The sequence below is a fragment of the Falco cherrug genome, chromosome 2, assembly GCF_023634085.1.
Source record: "Falco cherrug isolate bFalChe1 chromosome 2, bFalChe1.pri, whole genome shotgun sequence".
Taxonomy (NCBI): domain Eukaryota; kingdom Metazoa; phylum Chordata; class Aves; order Falconiformes; family Falconidae; genus Falco; species Falco cherrug.
Genome location: NC_073698.1, coordinates 82,348,916 through 82,366,757, shown reverse-complemented (window position 1 = coordinate 82,366,757; position 17,842 = coordinate 82,348,916). Strand labels below are relative to the sequence as shown.

The following is a 17,842-nucleotide window of genomic DNA, read 5'->3' as shown; positions in this document are numbered from 1 at the left end:
TGAATCAATTTTTACCTAATTACCTAATTTTACCCAATTAATTAGAAACCAGATCATGTTTCTGATTTTCAACCTAAGGCTTATTTCAATTTTGATTAACTTGTACAAAAAAATAGAACTTCTTTACAGGCTTGTCTTTAGTTTCTTTTTCTGCCAACATTTTCTAGAATGCTTGGATGTCATTATGAAAAATTAAGGTAAACTTCATAACTTCAGGCTTAAATTTGTTTGTATTTTTGATGGACCCACATTGTGGTATGCAATCACACAATCTGCCACCTCCCACCTTGTTTCTTGACTTAGAGTTTATTGCTGTCCTCAAATTTCTCTTCATTTTGTAAATAGCTTTGCAATTAGGTAATTTTAGGAATTCAGCAGAGGTAAAATGTAAGTTTTCATGATTTTTACTACCTGTTATACTGTGCTTATGAGATGATAACCATGTGGATGCTTCTGAACGATTGGATACAATTAACCATGGTGAGAAGTTTGCTTAGGAGATGTTTCATGTTCTGCTTAAAAAAAGCTTTACAAAGATGCCTAAGGACTGCTGAAGTCTTTTGCCTCTCAGTGTCTAGAACTGGCTAATTATGGAGCAAAGCCAGGACCAAATGCTTAGGTTTAGCCACTGAGGTTGGCTAAGAGTGGACAAAGTCTTCCTCAGTCTTTTTTCATTTACAGACACTTTAGACTTCCCAGTGTAAGGTGGAACCCTTCTATGGTGAATTTCATCCCACAGACGATGGGACTGTTTTTCTCAGTTACCTTTCAGAAGCCTGTCAAGAACTATTTCATAGCTGCCTCTGGGTCTGCAGGTCACAGGTGAAAAACACGCCTCTGCGACCAGTGAGGAGAGCTGGCGACTACAATGAGTTTTGAATGACAGATGATATATCTTGGGTGATGAGATTTCTAAAGTAGACATCTCAATAAGCTATCTCAGGGCAGGTGGAATGGGTACAGGATAAAATACAGAGTTAGAAAGTTGAAGGAAATGTTCTTTTGAGCCAACACTGGTGGAAATAGTATCTCCTTAATATTCCACTTGAGACAGGAGAGACAAACTCTGATAAAAGTAATCATAAAGAAAATCCCAGCATTGACAATCACCGATTTCAAAGAGCAAGACTTGCAGTCTTTGCCATGACCATGATCTGATGCTGTGGCCTTGTAGTTGACTGCTACTCTGTGCAATCTGCACTAAAAGCCAGGGACTATGTTTTTGTTTGCTCTTTATTGTGTTATTGAGGTGGTGAAATTATGGTTCAGTGCCAGAAGAAGGTGAAATTAATGGATATGTCCAAATGTATTCAGAAATAAGTTGCTTAGTGAAGGTCGTCTATTTATTTGCACATATATTTGGTTTACTCGCTAAGCATAATTTCACCTCACAAGTATTAATATTTGCACAGTGTAATTTCAAAAAGACTGTGATCCATAAAGAACTTCCCAAACAAGATGACTGTAAAGCAGATTTAATTGCAAGAATTTATTGTTCTTCAAAACAATGAGTCTGTTTAATAAAGATGAAACAAGTACTAAAAGTCCAGGAAGCTGGCAGTGCAAAGTCTACAACATCCTTAGTTTTACTCCCATGTCTGTACCTGCTCATCATCCATCAGCTGAGGTTCCTTACTAGCTGTCACATGAAATGTCACTCCAGAGGATTTGCATTTTACATGGTGATATTTGCACTGAAACTTAACTGTCCATTGAATGTTAAATTGTGGTCTGAAATGATGAGAACTTCAACCCAGAGAAACATTTAAATAAACTTTAATAATTAAGTTAAGTGTAATTTAAGTGCCTTTAGTTGGGACCCAGGAACGGATCTTTGAATCTCTCATGTCTGTGACTCACTGTATAGCAGCCCAGGTTTTCTAAGGCAGTAGACAGCTGATCGGTGCAAAGTGCAAACTGCCCTTGCCCGAACTGCAGAGAAACCTCAGGAAGGTGGACTGATGCTTCCATAAATAAGGAGCACAAAATGGATTTTTTTCCCAGTGGAAAGTACGTAATTTAATCAAGGTGGAAACATTGCATGGGAATGTGCTGTTTTCAACATAATATTTCTTTAGAAAATAAAACTAACAATTCAAGTATTTTCACTGCTGAGTCTTGGAGTCTCAGTGCTTAAAGGGAAAGTTTTTTTACATGAACACACATACAGGATCAGGCTATACCTGGTGTTTGAAGGAGAATGAATTAATTAGTAGAGGCTACCAAATAGCACTTATAACAAATTCCCTTCCCGAGAAAGCAGAATTTAAATGACTGCTTGAGTGTATTCATTGCCAACATCTGCCAAGAATATTCATAAAAAGAGATAGGCTAGAGGTCGATTTCAGGATGATTTTTGGAGGCTGAGGACTTCACTTTCCATTAGATAGCTACAAGGGCAGAGGTAGGGGAGTTTTATGTAAATTTGATCAATGTGACTCCCCAGATATATGTAATATATCTCCAGCCATCAAAGTATGATGGAATTAGAAATAGGACAGGTGATGTACTTGTGCCCTTTCCCTAAACTTCTCATGTTGTTATACCAAGTGCAGAGATCACTGCAATAACAAATCTTCCCCAGGGTTCTTGGCAAAAAAAATTTCCATGTCTTCATTGTCAGCATGGCCAGTAAGAAAACTTCTGCTGTATTTTGTCTATTATGAACTATGAATGGGCCAAACTTTCAGTATGATTGTTGATTTCATCTTCTGAAAAAGCAGCTCCTCTTAAAACCTGCAGCTTCCAAATATTTGGCTTTTGATTGGGAACTAACCATGGAGTAGTGCAGAGAAAAATGTGCTGAAGCATTCTAATGAAGTGGACTTGAAAATAAAAATTGTTCTGGAACCTTAAATAATGGCTCACTACTGTTACTGTATTACTATTTACTTACAGATCAGACGACTGCTTATTTTTGCCTTAGGGTAGTATGGCTTTCCTTAGCTACAAAAGCGAAATATTGATGAGTCAGGTAGTTAAAACAAGATGCAGGATGCTTCAAATAATGCCAAACATTTTATGTAAGATCTATCTAATTAAAAATTAGTTCCCTACCTAGCAGCAAACAACAGATGTCTCCAGAAGTAAAGTACCTTTTCTCTCATCAGTTTTATCGACATAGGCTGGATCTGGATCCTGACCATGTAAATTTATTTTCTGTAGTACTAGGTATATTTATATGTGTTGTATAATTATGTATCGTAGATACATGGGTGAATTTCCCTTCTTTTAATTGAACTAATTTTGAACTCCTAGTTATTTTCTTGTCTTTTGGCACTTCAAAATGAAAAATATAATAACAATAGTAATAACAGCAACAATAAGGAGCTTTACCTTAGAGGTCCAGACATGGACAGAAGACAACCATTTTCACTTTTTCTGCATTTGGCTTTTTTTCAGCTTCAGAAATTAGGTGATAGGATTACAGATGAACGTATACCAGCCAGAAAGTTTCATACCACCAACTAAAAACTCACCTGAAGTAACCCTGATGTTGTACAGCAGTGTCTTTCAGAGGGAAAGACTGCCAGAGCAGGAGGACAACGTAGACGAGCTGGAAACTGTGAAACTACTGAGTGAATACCCTCACCTCCAGATCTGAAACCCATGACTGATGCCCATGTTTGCCTGACCTCTGCTAGTGGAGGGATCCTGCATTTACTCTGACACGTTCAATAGCATAGGCAGCTGCAATGGTCTTTTTTTTTTTTCCCCTCCCGACAGGTCGCTAACCCTTTAACGCTATTGGAAGAGGTTTTGTGCTCAAAGGCAGACGTAGCTACATTCATGAAAATGCCTTCACAGGCCTGAGAAGCTCTTCAGTGTTTATTCTGTTTTGACATTAGGTACTTTACCTCATCTGTTTTGCCAGCTGCATTGGAGAGATGTGTGTCTGTAACTGCTTATCTTGTAAGTTAAACAGTAAGACTTAAAGCAGATTGTTTGTGGTATGAGCTGCTTTGCATCGATACATGTCAGAAGGTCATTAAAATCCAAATGGCACTAGGTGAAAAGCTCACTGGACCAACACATACTGTGTTTTGACATCATTGATTACTCATCAGGAATTTTCAAAGGTGGGCTTTTCAAAGTAGAACCGCCCTTTGAAAAATTAACCAAGCCAGCGGATCTTGGAACACATTGTCACAGTTTTTAGGTTCTTGCCATTGTGTTTGGACAAGTGTGTCAACTTCTCCTAGCGCCACACAAGTCATTCACTGCAGCTGAAATAGCAGAAGCTGATCCCTCTCCTGCTCTTTGAAAATTTGCATGCTCAATGCAAATATTAAAAGTGTAACATGCAGCTTTATTCCTCTCCCAAAACATGTGGGAAAAACATTCTTTTTTCTGGTAGTCTTTTCTACTTTTCTTGTCATCTTCCCTGAGGTATTTAAAAAAGTAATCCCAAGGATATTCAAAGCTAACAACAGTGAGAAAAAGCAGAATGCCTCTAAGAACTTAGAAGTTCCTTGCCAGGTCCTTGTGGCATTAACTAATGAATCCCCAGAGCACTTCCAGAACTGCAGCTTGCACTGAACATTTTGTTATCTGAACCCCATCATTTACCATAGAAATCATCACATAGATGTTCAAAGTAACTGAACAGTTTATGCTATGTACAGGACTTGCCATCTGGTGACTGGACACCGGGATGAAAATGTAAGCGCCAGGCATCCAACTCCAGGTCTGCGTGAGAGCTGTTACGGCTTTTCTGTTTCCTATTGCTTGAAGTGCTTCTGAGTATGGATACATGTCAGAGCAAAACATGTACGTGCACCAACCCCTCATGCATTTCTGTCATTTTTATAAAAGCCTAGGCCTGTCAGGCTGAGCGCAATCATGGTGCGCTGTAGACAAGCAAAGAATGAGGACCACAGGACTCGTACCCTGGTCTATATCAGTAGCACCCAGCTAGTAAGTCTTTACACAGCTAATTACTGGAGGGCAAGTCCTTTTTCCTGTTTTTCTTCCCCTTTTTAATCACCTTGTGTTTTTTTATTGTAATCTCTGGAGGACAGGAAGAGCAGATGTTGGTTAACAGCGTGGACAAAAGTTTAACATGACTTTAGCTGTTGCAAAGCCTGGAGTGGCTTGGTAGAACCAAGGTAGAACTTCCCAAGAAACAATTGCTACAACCTTAAGGCAGGACAGCACTATTCTGTATCCTCTACAAATCTTACCCTGCCACAAGCCTTAGATATTTTAAATATATCTTAGAGATGCTCAAACAGTGTATTAGCACTGTGCTTTTGTTATATACATCAATGTGTAAGGCGATCAAGCAGGTTCCTGAGTTACCATGGAGCTGAACTGCACAAATCTTGGGAGACAGTGAAAACTAATAAAACAGAATGAGAGAATAAGTCCCTTGGAGCCTGATTTCCAAAGTGCAAATAGCTGAACGCTGCAACAAATATACTTTTGCCCCTTTCTTAAAAGATAGCAGATGTGGATGAACTTTGCTGGTCAGATTCCATTGTTGGGCACATCCACGATGTACAGCTGGGCTATTTTTTGCAGACAAAATACAGCCTGGCATTTCCTCTGAGGTGAATTTCTGGAGTCTCTGTGTCTTTGTTGGATGCTGCTAGAACCTCTCAACTTGAACATACGCAGCTTCTTCCTGCTCTTATCCTGGCAATCACTGCTCCCAGTGCTCATCATCAGGGGGACTGCTCTTGCAAAACAAAGTTTGAGCACTCATCCTCCTCTTGGGCAGCTGTGGTGCAAGAGAAAGGAAAGTGTTCCCTCCTGAGCAACTCAGGAAATGCAAGCAGCCTTTAGAAAGGGTGGGAGTCATTTTGCTAAATGTGGATACTTTCATGTGAGCAAGAGGTCCAAGCCACTGGAGAAGAACATCTGCTTTTAAGACTTCTGTTGTTGCCTGAGATGAACAGCATAGATCCCCCAATCATTATATTGATTAGACTTTCATGTGTCTGCTCTGATGGAAACATTGGTGCTGTGGGGGAACCTCACACAGGGTGCTCTTCTCCCGCAGCCTCTGGGCAACCTGTCTGGTTGCGCTGAGTATTTTGTCCTGGATGTTCATGTGGCCAGGGACTTGGTCCTTGATTGACAGTATCCCCCCTTGCCATTATCACCTCTTCTCATAAAACCAGTTAATTTTGCCCCCCAGAATCTGAAGCTGGGAAGGGAAGATAAAACTCAAAGGATGAGAGTGGGGACTGGAAGATCTCCTGAGACAAGAATGTTTCATTCTCTCTTCACAGAAGCAAAATGAAGAAAAGCTTTTATTTTTTTTGTTTCTTGTGGGCATTTTATAAATGACTGGGTGGATTAATTTGTTTTCCAATCCAAGCAGCTTTGTTAGCCAATTTAACATAGATTCCTGTGTGTATTAGGAGAAATCATGGGAGTATTCCCATGGATTTTCTCAAAATGTCTCAAAAAACCTACAGTAAATTCCACAGAAATGTGTCCAAGTTTTTGTGAGGGTAGAAATTACTTAGTAATCTTAAGTAGATACTAGGAATGCTTGTCCCTGTGGGTCAGGTCTTGCTGAATTAACTAGCTGATCAACCTTTAACTATTTTTTTCCTATGAACAATAGAAAAAATCTGAAATACTGAAATCTTCCTGTCCCAGAATAGCTCACATCAAGCTTCTGGTTAAAATACTGTCTGTGTTGGACTCTTTGGTCATATGCAAGAGGGACACCAGAAACAGCTGAAACTCTGCAAGAAAGGTGTTGGTTTAACCAATGCTTGTTTTCTTCAGGCAATTGTCACTTCTTCAGGGATTGTCACTTGAAGAGGGGAATAGGATGCTGCTGCTGTTCAGTTGTGACCTTCTCCCTTCCTTTCAGGAGTTTTTCTGCTGGGGGACTGTAGGTAGGGATGGGGAAGCTGCTTTTTGTGGCTACTTCTCCTCAACTTCTCCAGAAACAGTAACTGCTACTTGCATTGCATGGGGCAAGATTGGGGCATTCCCGTGTTGGAAAATATATTTATCGAGCATTTGGGCAGTTACTGCCCCACCTCCATGACTCATGAGCCACTTCACTGGGACATGTGCCACAGGAGGGAATGACTGGCCAAGGAGTCCATGAAAACAAAGATCCATGAAAGTAGGACTGGCCTGCATATGCATACTGCATAACAGTACCAGAGTCCTCTTACTGTTCAAACAGTAAGGGATGGCAACAGTGTGCCAGGCCACCGGGATGCATGGTTATGCCATACTTGTGAGCTTGTGGGCTATCACTTCTCCACTGTATGAAAAACCCTGCAAATAAAGTGATCTTACCTTGGTATGTTTTGTTGCCCTGGCAATCACAGAGCACATTTGAAAATAGAACAGAAAAGAATTTTAATTTCTTTGTAATAAAGGGAGAAGATGAAGCTATTTGGAAAAAAAACACAAACAAACAAGAGAAACATCTGCACCTCAAGAATTTTTTTCTCTGGGATCTGCATGAGAAACTTGCTCCCAGGAAGGTGGATGTCTCAGACCACCAGGCCTTTTTGTGAGAAAAAGGGAAAATACCAAGGTAAAGGCTGTGGCACTTGGTAACTTTTCATGTACTGGCTCATCTTGAAAACCCATGCAGGCTGTCTAGCCATCTTGGGAAACATCTAACCCCTCATTACTCTGAAAAGTAATCCTTCATGACTCACTTAAACCAGTGAACTGGAGGATTATGTTCAATGTAGTGGGGAAGTTCTGCTTGCGGCAGATTGATCTTCTGATAGCCATCAGGACCCTGCGACAATGAGGTTGAGGAGGGAGGAACACAGTGCTATTTTTGAACTTCATTTAAGCTTCCCCATAATCCATCATGAAAATTGGTAGATCATGAGGGATATCAGTTAATTTAGCTGGAGTTCAGCTGAGTTTGTTTTTCTTACAGAAGAATTTTTGCTGTGTCCATTAGGGATTTTTTAATTATTTTCAGCAATGGAGATCATAGAGGTTCCCATCCCTTTCTCGAGAGCTGGTACTGTGCAAACAAACAGCGAAATTCACTTTGCCTCAAACAATTTGCAAACTATAAACAAGTACAAAAATTAGCAAACAGCTTCAGCAAACAGGCTGGGGAAGCATAAAATAACAGCCCGACAGTTATGACCAGCATGAGATTATTATGATCAACAATCTAAATTATTATTGTACATCCCTAAGTAGCCTATTCTGGCAGCCCCATAATGTATGTAACACGCTGTACCTTCTGCTGCTCCATATCTTTATAATTGGTTGCCAGTAATTTCTATCTTCATCACAGTATTAGACGTTCGGTGCATTCTTGATTGTTTCTTTTGCTGAATGTAGTCAACAGATAAAATTTATATTCACAGCACTTGCAGTTGCCTGGTTTATGCAGAATTTTTAAGTTCCAGTAGTTGGAAAACAGCCTTAAGTTTAACATAAATAAGATACAATTAAAATAATTTAATTGACCATCAAAAAGCTTAACTTCAAAAGAATTAAGACCCTCTCTAAGATATGTTGTCACCTTGTAGTCCATTTGTTATAATTCGAACACTTTTATCAGTGCAAAATCTTACCAAAGGCTTCATGAACACGAGAGATGATTAAAAATAAAAGATCAAAGCATGCAAACAAATCCTGTTAACAAACTCTAGCAAAAGAGGATTGTATTATAATTAAATATGAAGCCAACTCAAACAAGTATTTGGGAACACTGAAGTGGGATCCCTCCGTGGCTTTTGGCAGGGTGTGCTACACATATTGTGAAGATGTCATTGTCCGGTTGCCACTGGTCTGACCAGAAGTCATGTGTGATGAGTGTCGTTGCACCTCTCTTCTCTCCCACCAGCATTTTAATTTTTCAGTGCCGTGCTTCCAGATACCCTCACAAATCAGCAACTAATTCAACAGAGTAAAGAAGCAGGGAGCTTGATAATACTGCATCAAACCCCTCAGCTCAGCATCGATACATGGAGGTGCCTGCTGGGAAGAGGGAGAACTTGATCAACTCCATCTCCCATGATGAAGCACAAGTCATCTGGGGGCTTTAATAAAGTTTCTCGTGCCTTCTGGAGAAGGTTCAAGAAGCAGAATTTGCAATATGGGTTTTTGTAAGTCCTTTTGCCACTAATGGTACTACTGCTAAACAAATCTTTTGAGGTAGCATGTGAAGGCTGTGACTAATTTGCCTTTGCCCATGGTTAAGCAATACGAACTGCTTCCTGGGACTCAGGATAACAGACTGAAATATTTCTATTTCCTGCAGATGAGTGAAAATAAACAGATCTGATCTCAGCTGAAAGAATGTAAGTAGAACAAGACTTCATTTGTAGGGGAAAATAAACTCTGCTGATCCCTTAGATCTGGGAGTATAAACAGCATCTTTTTTCTCCCAGGGCAGTGTATAATGTGAGTGCACGGTTTGAACATCATCAAAATAAACAGCTAATCACCCTTTCTGGCTTAATTAGGTTATGTTCTGGTCCTTGGCTCTAGGCCTCATGCAAACTATTTTCTCCAAAGCAGTACTGAGGGAAGCCCTGCTCCCCTCCCAAGAAAGAGAGCATGTCCAACTCTCTGTTTGTTAGTTAACATTTGCTCCCCGAGGAAATCCAGCTTGGGGATTTTCCTTGCAAGCTTGGCAGATCCGAGGCAAAAATACTCCCATCGCTTCCGGCCGGGAACAAATGTAACCCTTTCTTCCTCTGTCTGCTCATCGCAACAGATGCAATGGGAGATGAGCAAAATCAGGGGGTTTTATTCTCTTTTTTGTGTGTGTGTCTGGAATTGGGCTGCCTGCCTGTTCATTGTGTATCAGCAAACTGTAACTTGCTAGGTTTTCTGTATGGGAGTTTATTCACTCTTCCCAAAAAGGTGATTTGTCAGCAGTACAACTGTCAGTGGCCACTGCAAATGCAAATGGTAACTAATTAATCCGTAAGGATTGTATAGGGCCACTGTTATTACTGTGGTATTGCAGAGAGATGACTGAAGTGCATGTGTGCTGCAAGACTTGCTCAAGCTGACGCTTTTCAAGGAAAGACCTGGGAACACAGAAGCTGCTGACTGAAGCTCACGGGCCAGACCCTGCACTGCTGGGTCCTTGATGGGGCTGCTGCGAGTGCTGGGGCGCTTCAGCTGCTACACTGGGTATTAGCAAACAGATTTAATACAGAGAGAAAACAGTGGCAAAGGCCACGTGGACTTTTAAGCTCTGGTTTATCAAGGCTTTCTGGACTGCAGCACAGGGTCTGTAAGAGGAGAGATAGCTGACCAGATTCAGAGCATTTCCAGATTTGCACTTTTCTAGATTTCTATTAAAGTATGTGTAGGTCTCTGAATATGTTCCCATTTTTCATTGCTTTTTTTAAATAGCTGTTCCTCTATATCAAAATCAACCGTCCTAACTTTAATCCCCCTTTCAAAGTTTCTTTTCATCCTAAGAACAGCTAAAGGTGCTCTGAGGACTGTTTAACTGTAATTCCCAGAGGTGCTAATTTTCTCTCTTCTCCATTCTGATCAAGGCTTGCAGTGGGGCTGGGGCAGAGCTGCTGAGGACCCCAGAGGGGCCCATCTTTCCCAAGAAGTTGTCTGTAGGTGGGTACCAGCCTGGTCATGGCAAGTTCAGTTTCTTTGTGGCCTCACTTCTACATCCGTTGGCTGTAGGAAGCAGTTACTGCATCCAGTGCTGGGTCTAAAGGCACAGACCCATTTTTAATGCCCTTTCTCCAGACTGAGGCGTTTGGCCATCCTGTTGACACAAACCCTGGAGCTGAGCCTCAGCTTTTTTGAGCCTCTCAGATATACATCCCCTCAACAGCTTTTCTTGCCTGTGACTGCGTTTTAGTAACAAGAAGACAAGGAAGACAACAAAAGCTGAGCAAAGATATTTCTGAGCCCCAGGCATTTAATTATGTAGGATGTCCTTAGAAGCAAATATTTATATACGCTGCCTGGTTTGGTCACACTTCTTGGTAGTGCCTGGGGGCCAAGGTGAGACACTGCTGCTGTCCCGGCTGCTGCCTCCAAGCACCCAAACCATCCCTGCCCCCTCCCAAAATATAACTCCTTGCTCTCATCCAGGAGCTGCGGCTCCATCTGCAGCTCAAGCCCGCTGCAGAAAATTGTATAGGTCTGGGTCAGCCATGGAAGGGGAGATGGAGCTGTGATAACCCTGTGGAGAGAGCTCCCCCGGGGGAGAGGGTGCGTGTGCTCAGCACAGGATGGGAGGTGTAATGAGACAAGGAGGCAACAGCTCGAAGAGTGTTCACAGTTTAATAGACATGTTTCACACTGTCACAGCATCTTCGCGAGAGCTCGGTTCCCGGTTTAGGTATCTGAACAAGTGACAGACTGCACGGAAGGGCTGTGACAAGGGAGGCGTCTCCCCTCGAGCCGCACTCTCACAAATCTTGATGATGGATGCAAATCATTTAGAGACAAATTAAGAAAAGTATATTTAGGCACCTAGAGAAGTATAGAGGCACTTAATAGGATTTTCAGAAGTGCATAAGCAGATTAGGCATCCAGCTTCCTATTGAAATCAATGCTGACGGAGCATTTAAAAAAAAATAATCTTGAGGTATCTCAGTGTTGTTGCAGTCTGGGTGCGTTTGCAGAGGGTGAGTGGGCTTAAAGCCACGCTTTGTTCAAGATGAGTCTCACAAGTAACACAACTCCCTGGTTGTACCAAGTCTCCAAAACCACAGGAGCAAGTTCTTAAGCTCCCACAAAGGCTAAATTATGCTGGCCTGTGAGAATAAAAGAGCAAGCCCTGAAAGGAGAGGTAATGAGCTCTGTGTGCCTGCCTGTGTGGGAGGAGCAGGACTTCTGAAGAGACAGAGGCAGAAAGTAACGCAAAACTGAGGAGACAGAGCAATCACAGGAGCTTCACTCAAGAAGAGGCCTTGTGACAGCTTCTTTTTGGTTACAGAGCTGGCTGCGAGGGGCTAGGCAAAGAAACTGGTGGTTTGATTTTGACAGCACTTTTGCAGTCCTTGTAAATAAACGGGTTTGACCCAAAGAAACATCTTCTGCCACCAGGTTCTCCCTGTGTGTAGAAAGTACTTGTCAGGACCTGGATTTTGCCTCACTCTGTGATTTGTATTTGTAGTATAATGCTGTAAAGTCAGTTCCCTGCTTTCTCTGAAATGCAGCTCCCAGTCTGTCGAACTGAAATCAGTCCTTATTTGCTTTACTGAGCAGTAGTGAGGATACATACATTAAAGACTGAGGCACTATGGTAACTGGGGCCAATTAGCTGCTACCTGAGGGCAGCGGCTCCCAAATGTGGGATATCAGACAACTGTGAACCTACAGAATTGCTAACAGATCACTCATTATTCTCCTCTTGAGACTTCTAATTGGGGAATTAACACACGATATTTTTAGTGAGTGTCCTCAGATCATTTATCTTCCATGGCATGTCAGTCCCTCAGGGAGCACTATTTGGGAAGCAGCTGCTGCTCGAGGTGACAGAGAGGAGTTATCTCCTCTGAAATCCCGGTTGACATGAGTGGCTGATGCAGACAGTAGGCAAAAGATATGCATGTCATAACTGTGCTCCCTAACATATGAATAATGTGGAATGAATTAAGCAACCTCAGGTATCTTTTGGGCTGGTAACTCCAGCCTTGTACTGGTGGTTTCTAAACTGAACGTCTCTATAAGCCTCTGCTACAAAGAAGAACAAATGAAACGACATGCTGGAGAATTCAGAATGGTTATTACTGTGAAGGGTGCTAGAAGAGTCAGGCAACAGAGGGAGCTGATTTATGGGCCAGCAGACAACATTCAGCTAGGAATGTCCTAACGAGACAAGAAACCTGGAAGTAAGGAAGAAGGCTTCTCTGTGTTACATCTTACTGATCAACGCTATTGAAACCCAGTAGGGACAAGCTTCTAGATGCTGCTAGGAGGAAGGAATTTCTCAGGGCTTATGATCTTTTTGCTTCATAACACTTTTCCTGTAAAATTAGACCCTTCTGACCTGACTGTGGTGGTGAAATATCTGATGCATTGCGGTTCTCTGCCTACCTAGAAGCAAAGCAAGAAGGAACCTTGACAGCCAATGCATGCCTGTATTTAATTATAATATTTTCTCTGGGTTGTAAGAGCTGAATTATTAGTGTTATGCTAATAAAATCCGTTTGAGCTCATGGAACGGTCTCTCTTTAAATGAGAGGTGAATTTGGCAATTTGCCAGCTGGGTAACAGGATATTAATCAGACAATACCTAGGGACCAACACCACTATATTGCTTTTAATCTTTTGACCAGTAAGGAAAACAGGAAGAAATCCATTTCCCTCCTTTCTTCGCTCAATGTGATAACCAGCTGGTACAGACTAGCTGCAGCTCAGCTCAGTTTGGGAGGAAACATTTGGGTTTTATCTGGGTAAATGAGAAAGCAGCAGTACCCTCTTCCCAGCTGCCATGCAGCTGGGTGCAATTCATGCATGCAGTGGGGCTCCTGAAGGTCTTTGGCTCCCAGTCATGTATTAATAGCAGGATGTCACCTTGCATTGGAAGAATGTATAGCTTTTCTCAGATGTGCCTAGAAAGGAAAAAATTGTTTGACTCTTCCAGGCAGTCATTTCAGGTGATGACCGCAGACAGTGTTCAGGACCAGATCTGCAGCCTGCATATGGTCTGTGTAAGTGCAGCCCCAGGGAAGAGAGGAGGGGGCTTCCAGAGCAGTGGGATACCCACCGAGCAGACACCACCCTGTGACTGGGAGCTTGGTAGTGCAACGTGAGGGGTCTGGTTTGTTTTTCTCCAAATATGAATGCATGAAGAAGAGCTAGAAATGTGTTATATTTCTATGTCCTTGCTGGACTACCCTTTAAGGACGGTGGACATGTCTTCCCTGAGCCTGAAGGCATTCCTGCAGTGACTGCAAAGGGTGGGAAAAATGCTGTCTGACCTCATCTCTGTCATCAGCTAGGGAGTCCAAGTCTACCCAGGGAGGCAGACCATGGCTGCCCAGATTTTGTTGTGATTTGCTCCCCTTCTCTGAAGTGTGGGTGTCCTGTAGAAACCTCTGGGGACCTTTTGGTGGGGTTTAGGTCTGGGCTGGTCTTGCCTTGTTTCTGTGAGCTTAGATGAGGAACAAGAATGAATTAACCAGACCTTTAAGGCAGATTATATGTTTTTTTTCACAGACCCTTCTGACCAGCAGTGAAAGAATGAAGAGTAAAAGCGCTTTAATATCCTGGGGCACCTACATGGAGACAAGTGGCTTGGTTCTCCTGCCTCATCACCCTTCTCTGAGACTCCCAATGGGGAAAATACATCCCACAGATGCTCCTGAAAGGACCATTTCTTTCCCACATGGGCATAGCCCATCAAATCAGCACTGTCAGATTGCTGTAGAAAATGGGCCAAGGGCCCAGGCAAACTACTTCTGCAGTAGCCCTGAAAAAGAGCAAGCTATCTGAAAAGAAAACATGTCATTATATTTCCTTTCCACATGGTGAATGAAGAAGCTTTTACCTGGGGAAGAAAGGAAAAGTGTTCTTTTTGTTAGCTTTGTCCAGAGAGAAATAAAATCTTTGAGGTATTTTCTGGCACATAGCTCCTGTTAGGCTTCAGCCAGCTGATCTGTATTCAAAAGCACTAGAATGTAATTTCAGCGATAATCGGTCAAGAGAAATGGAGGTGGTGAAGGTTTTCTGTTGTAGGGAAGTCTTGCATGAAAACCCACACATCATGGCTAAGAAAACATATTTAACAAATTAATGTGAATCTTGGGAACTGAACCCCTGGAATCTGGGGCTCTGCCCTGAACGATGGAAATCTGGAGCCACTGTTGGATAGGGGATGGTGCTTTTCAACTCTAATTTCAGACAATTGGCACAAACTCATCTGATGAACCTTTTGCCCTGCTGATGAAAAACTTTAATTTCCCACCAGTTTTTTAATTTATTATTCAGAATGCGTAAGTACTAAATTAGAGATACAGCTTTTGGTGTAAGCCAACATAATCCTTTTACCACTGAAATGTTCTGTTATATAGCATTTTGACCACTCTGTGTATGTGTGAAATTGCTGTCTAAAATGTAGTGCTTAAAATTTATATTTGCCTCTTTCAGGAAAAATCTGTTAAAAAATTCTAATAGGAAATTGTGCAAAATAAAGCATCTTACTCTTTATTGTCCTGGATGGAAAATGGTTGAGTTCTGCACAGTTTCAAAGCACTTTTGAAGGGACTGAAATGGTTCAGTATCATACTACAGTGGTGTGATGTTTATAGGATAGTTACATTACTTTCATGAGACAAAGAAATCCCTTACACTGACAGTCCTATATTTGCAAAGGAATGAGTAGTGTGCTTGCATTGTACTGAGATCAGGGAAGCACACTGCTCTGGGTGAGCTGAGTTTGGTCCAGGCCAATACACAAGAACAACTGATGTTTTGATAACACTTCAACAGCATCTCTACTGTGGCAATGGGTAGTAGTTGAAGATCTCAGCAGTGAAGCCAAAAAAAAGCAGCATTTTTGGAAGTGTTCTGCTTTTCCCAAACTTTCACTGGGATTGGGAGAGGGGATTTAAACTAAGGGCAAAGGCTGTTAAGTGTTATGGAGCTGGAGGTGCCTACTCTGTTCAAAGTCTGCTCCCAAGTCTGCTGGGAATATTCCCATTGTCTTTCAGTCTTTGGACCAGTCCATATATGAAAGAATTACTTTTTTCCTACTTCTACTATGTAGTCCACTGAGATGTCTGTGTGAGGGAACTCGGAGCCATTCTGTTGGTACTCGTGGGTGTATTTTTCTGGAAAGAGAAGATCCTGTTCTGTTGTCTCCTAAGAACAAAAACCTAAAAAGATCTGGGCCTCCACGCAACATAATTTGCTTATACAATAATTTTCTTCTTCTGAATGAAGCCAGGAAAGAGTTTCCTGTTATATTTCAGGGAAGTCAGGCAATGTGCAGAGTGAATTTGTCAAATACTGCAGTTCTAGTGTGTAGCAACGAAGTCAATCAACACTAATAAAAGTTTGCTGTCTTTCTAAAACAGACTTGTGCACTAGAGTGTCAAATGCTCTAGGACTTATAATGCAGGAAGACAGGTTGTTTCCAAGGCAATGGGATGAGGCTAATTAAAATGTCAGATAACACAAGTTTAGATTGTTTGAAACAGATCTTTATGTAAAATCGTAAGATCTTCATTAGAGGCCATAAACCTAACTTTTTAATGAAAAATAATTCTAACAATTTTTTACGTCAAATCTGACCTCTGCTGCCTACAAATTTGGATTGATATATCAAAATACACATTGCCTTTAATGTTCCTGTCAAACCTGACTGTGATGCATGGAGTTATTCCCTACTTGGAGGGATGCTTCCGTAAAGCTTATCTAATAAAAACGTGGCACAGCTGGTGACTGATGTCTGTTCTTTCAGGGTGTGTTAGTGTGGGACAAACACTGCATGTGCATCCTCTTCTTGACACTGAAAAATGAGATGCATCTAGTAAAACCCACAATATTATGCTCTAATGGTCTTGCAGCCTTTCTCCCTCCTCACACAGCTTTTTCACCTCTTGACTCTCTCCTTTCCTTCCCTCACAGGCTCTGAGCCTACAATTCATCTTGCAAGGAGGTCCCTGCTGCCTCTGAAGGTCCTACACTTGCGCACAGGCCCCTGGCAGGGTCTGGGCTTCCTCTGTGGGAGATCTCAGGCTGCTTTTTTGCCAGCTTGGACCATGAGAGGACAAAGAAAAGAGCTTGTCCTGGTAAAATAAAGATATCCTTTAAAAATCAAAACAAAACTCAGCAACGAATCCAAATCCAGATTCCAGCAACCTGGTAATTTGTCAGTGCCAGGCGTCAGCCCACTATTAGTCTTTTTCTGGATAGAGATGACAGAGTTCTGTTGACAAGCTGTAGGACTTATTTCAGGCGCTGGCACCTGGCTCCTTGGCACGTCCTCCTGACGGCTGTCACGCTCCTTGGAGCTGCCTTTGGTTCTGCAGAGGTTACAGCCAGAGCCAGCTGCCCGGCCTCCCCAGCCCGCTCGCCTGGGGACCTCGCCATTTATCTCTATTTATCTCCATGATGACATGCCCGTGCATCACTGCCCCCAGGCCTGTCTGAGCTGTGCAGAGCCTGCCCCACTGGCAGAATGCGTGTCCCGGCTGAAGGGGAGGCTTCTCACCCATCCCCAGAGAGGCTGGAAGGTGCTTTTGCCTCTGTCTTAGCCTCCCTCTCCACCCGTGCCCCTCTGCCCCTTTTCCCCTGGGCTGTTAGCTCTCATCCTTGCTCAGTGTCACAGGCTGGGTGCCTCCCTGGGGCATGAATCTGCTCCATCCCTGGAAAGGCCACAGCATCTGTTCCGGAGCTTTCCTGCTCCCGCTGCAAGAAAATATTTAGCATTTTAATATCTTCTCACATTTTTAGAAATAATTTATGTATGAACATACACAGTGCTTAGTAATCATTTCTCAGATGAATGTGGAATTTTTCTAAAATTAAACTATCATTCTTTTCTCTTCACACTTGGCTGTCATATCTTTCTTAATGCAAATCAGTCATTGACTAAAGACACCTACTGTAAGAAGCTATTTTAGCTGTCTGATCGGTTATAAATTGATTTTAAAAGTGAAGACCGTTTTAGGGAGATAAGCCTGGATTGGTAGGGAATGGAAAAAATAATTCAAAAGGGAAGCTTTGTATTTGAATATAAGTGACTATTTACTCGATCTCAGAGCAAAGACTGTAATCCAGGGGTCCTATCTCTGTTTCCTCCTGCTTTAACTCTTAGACTACAAATCCCCCACCCACCCCAGCCCTATACAATCAGAGCCCCTGAGGACAAGAGGTGGGTATCACAGAACAGAGCCCAGGGAAAAAATATTTCCCCGTTCAGTCTAGGTGTGATACCAGG

General features: G+C 42.2%; 1 long non-coding RNA gene across 1 annotated transcript in view; it reads left to right on the top strand.

Annotated features, from left to right (window-relative positions):
• Positions 1–15,115, top strand: part of LOC114018139 (uncharacterized) — a 58,633-nt gene extending 43,518 nt beyond the window's left edge. Inside the window, exon 3 of the long non-coding RNA XR_008731071.1 lies at positions 14,116–15,115. This is a non-coding gene — a long non-coding RNA (uncharacterized LOC114018139). The remainder of the gene's footprint in view (positions 1–14,115) is intronic.
• The last annotated feature ends 2,727 nt before the right edge of the window (positions 15,116–17,842 follow it).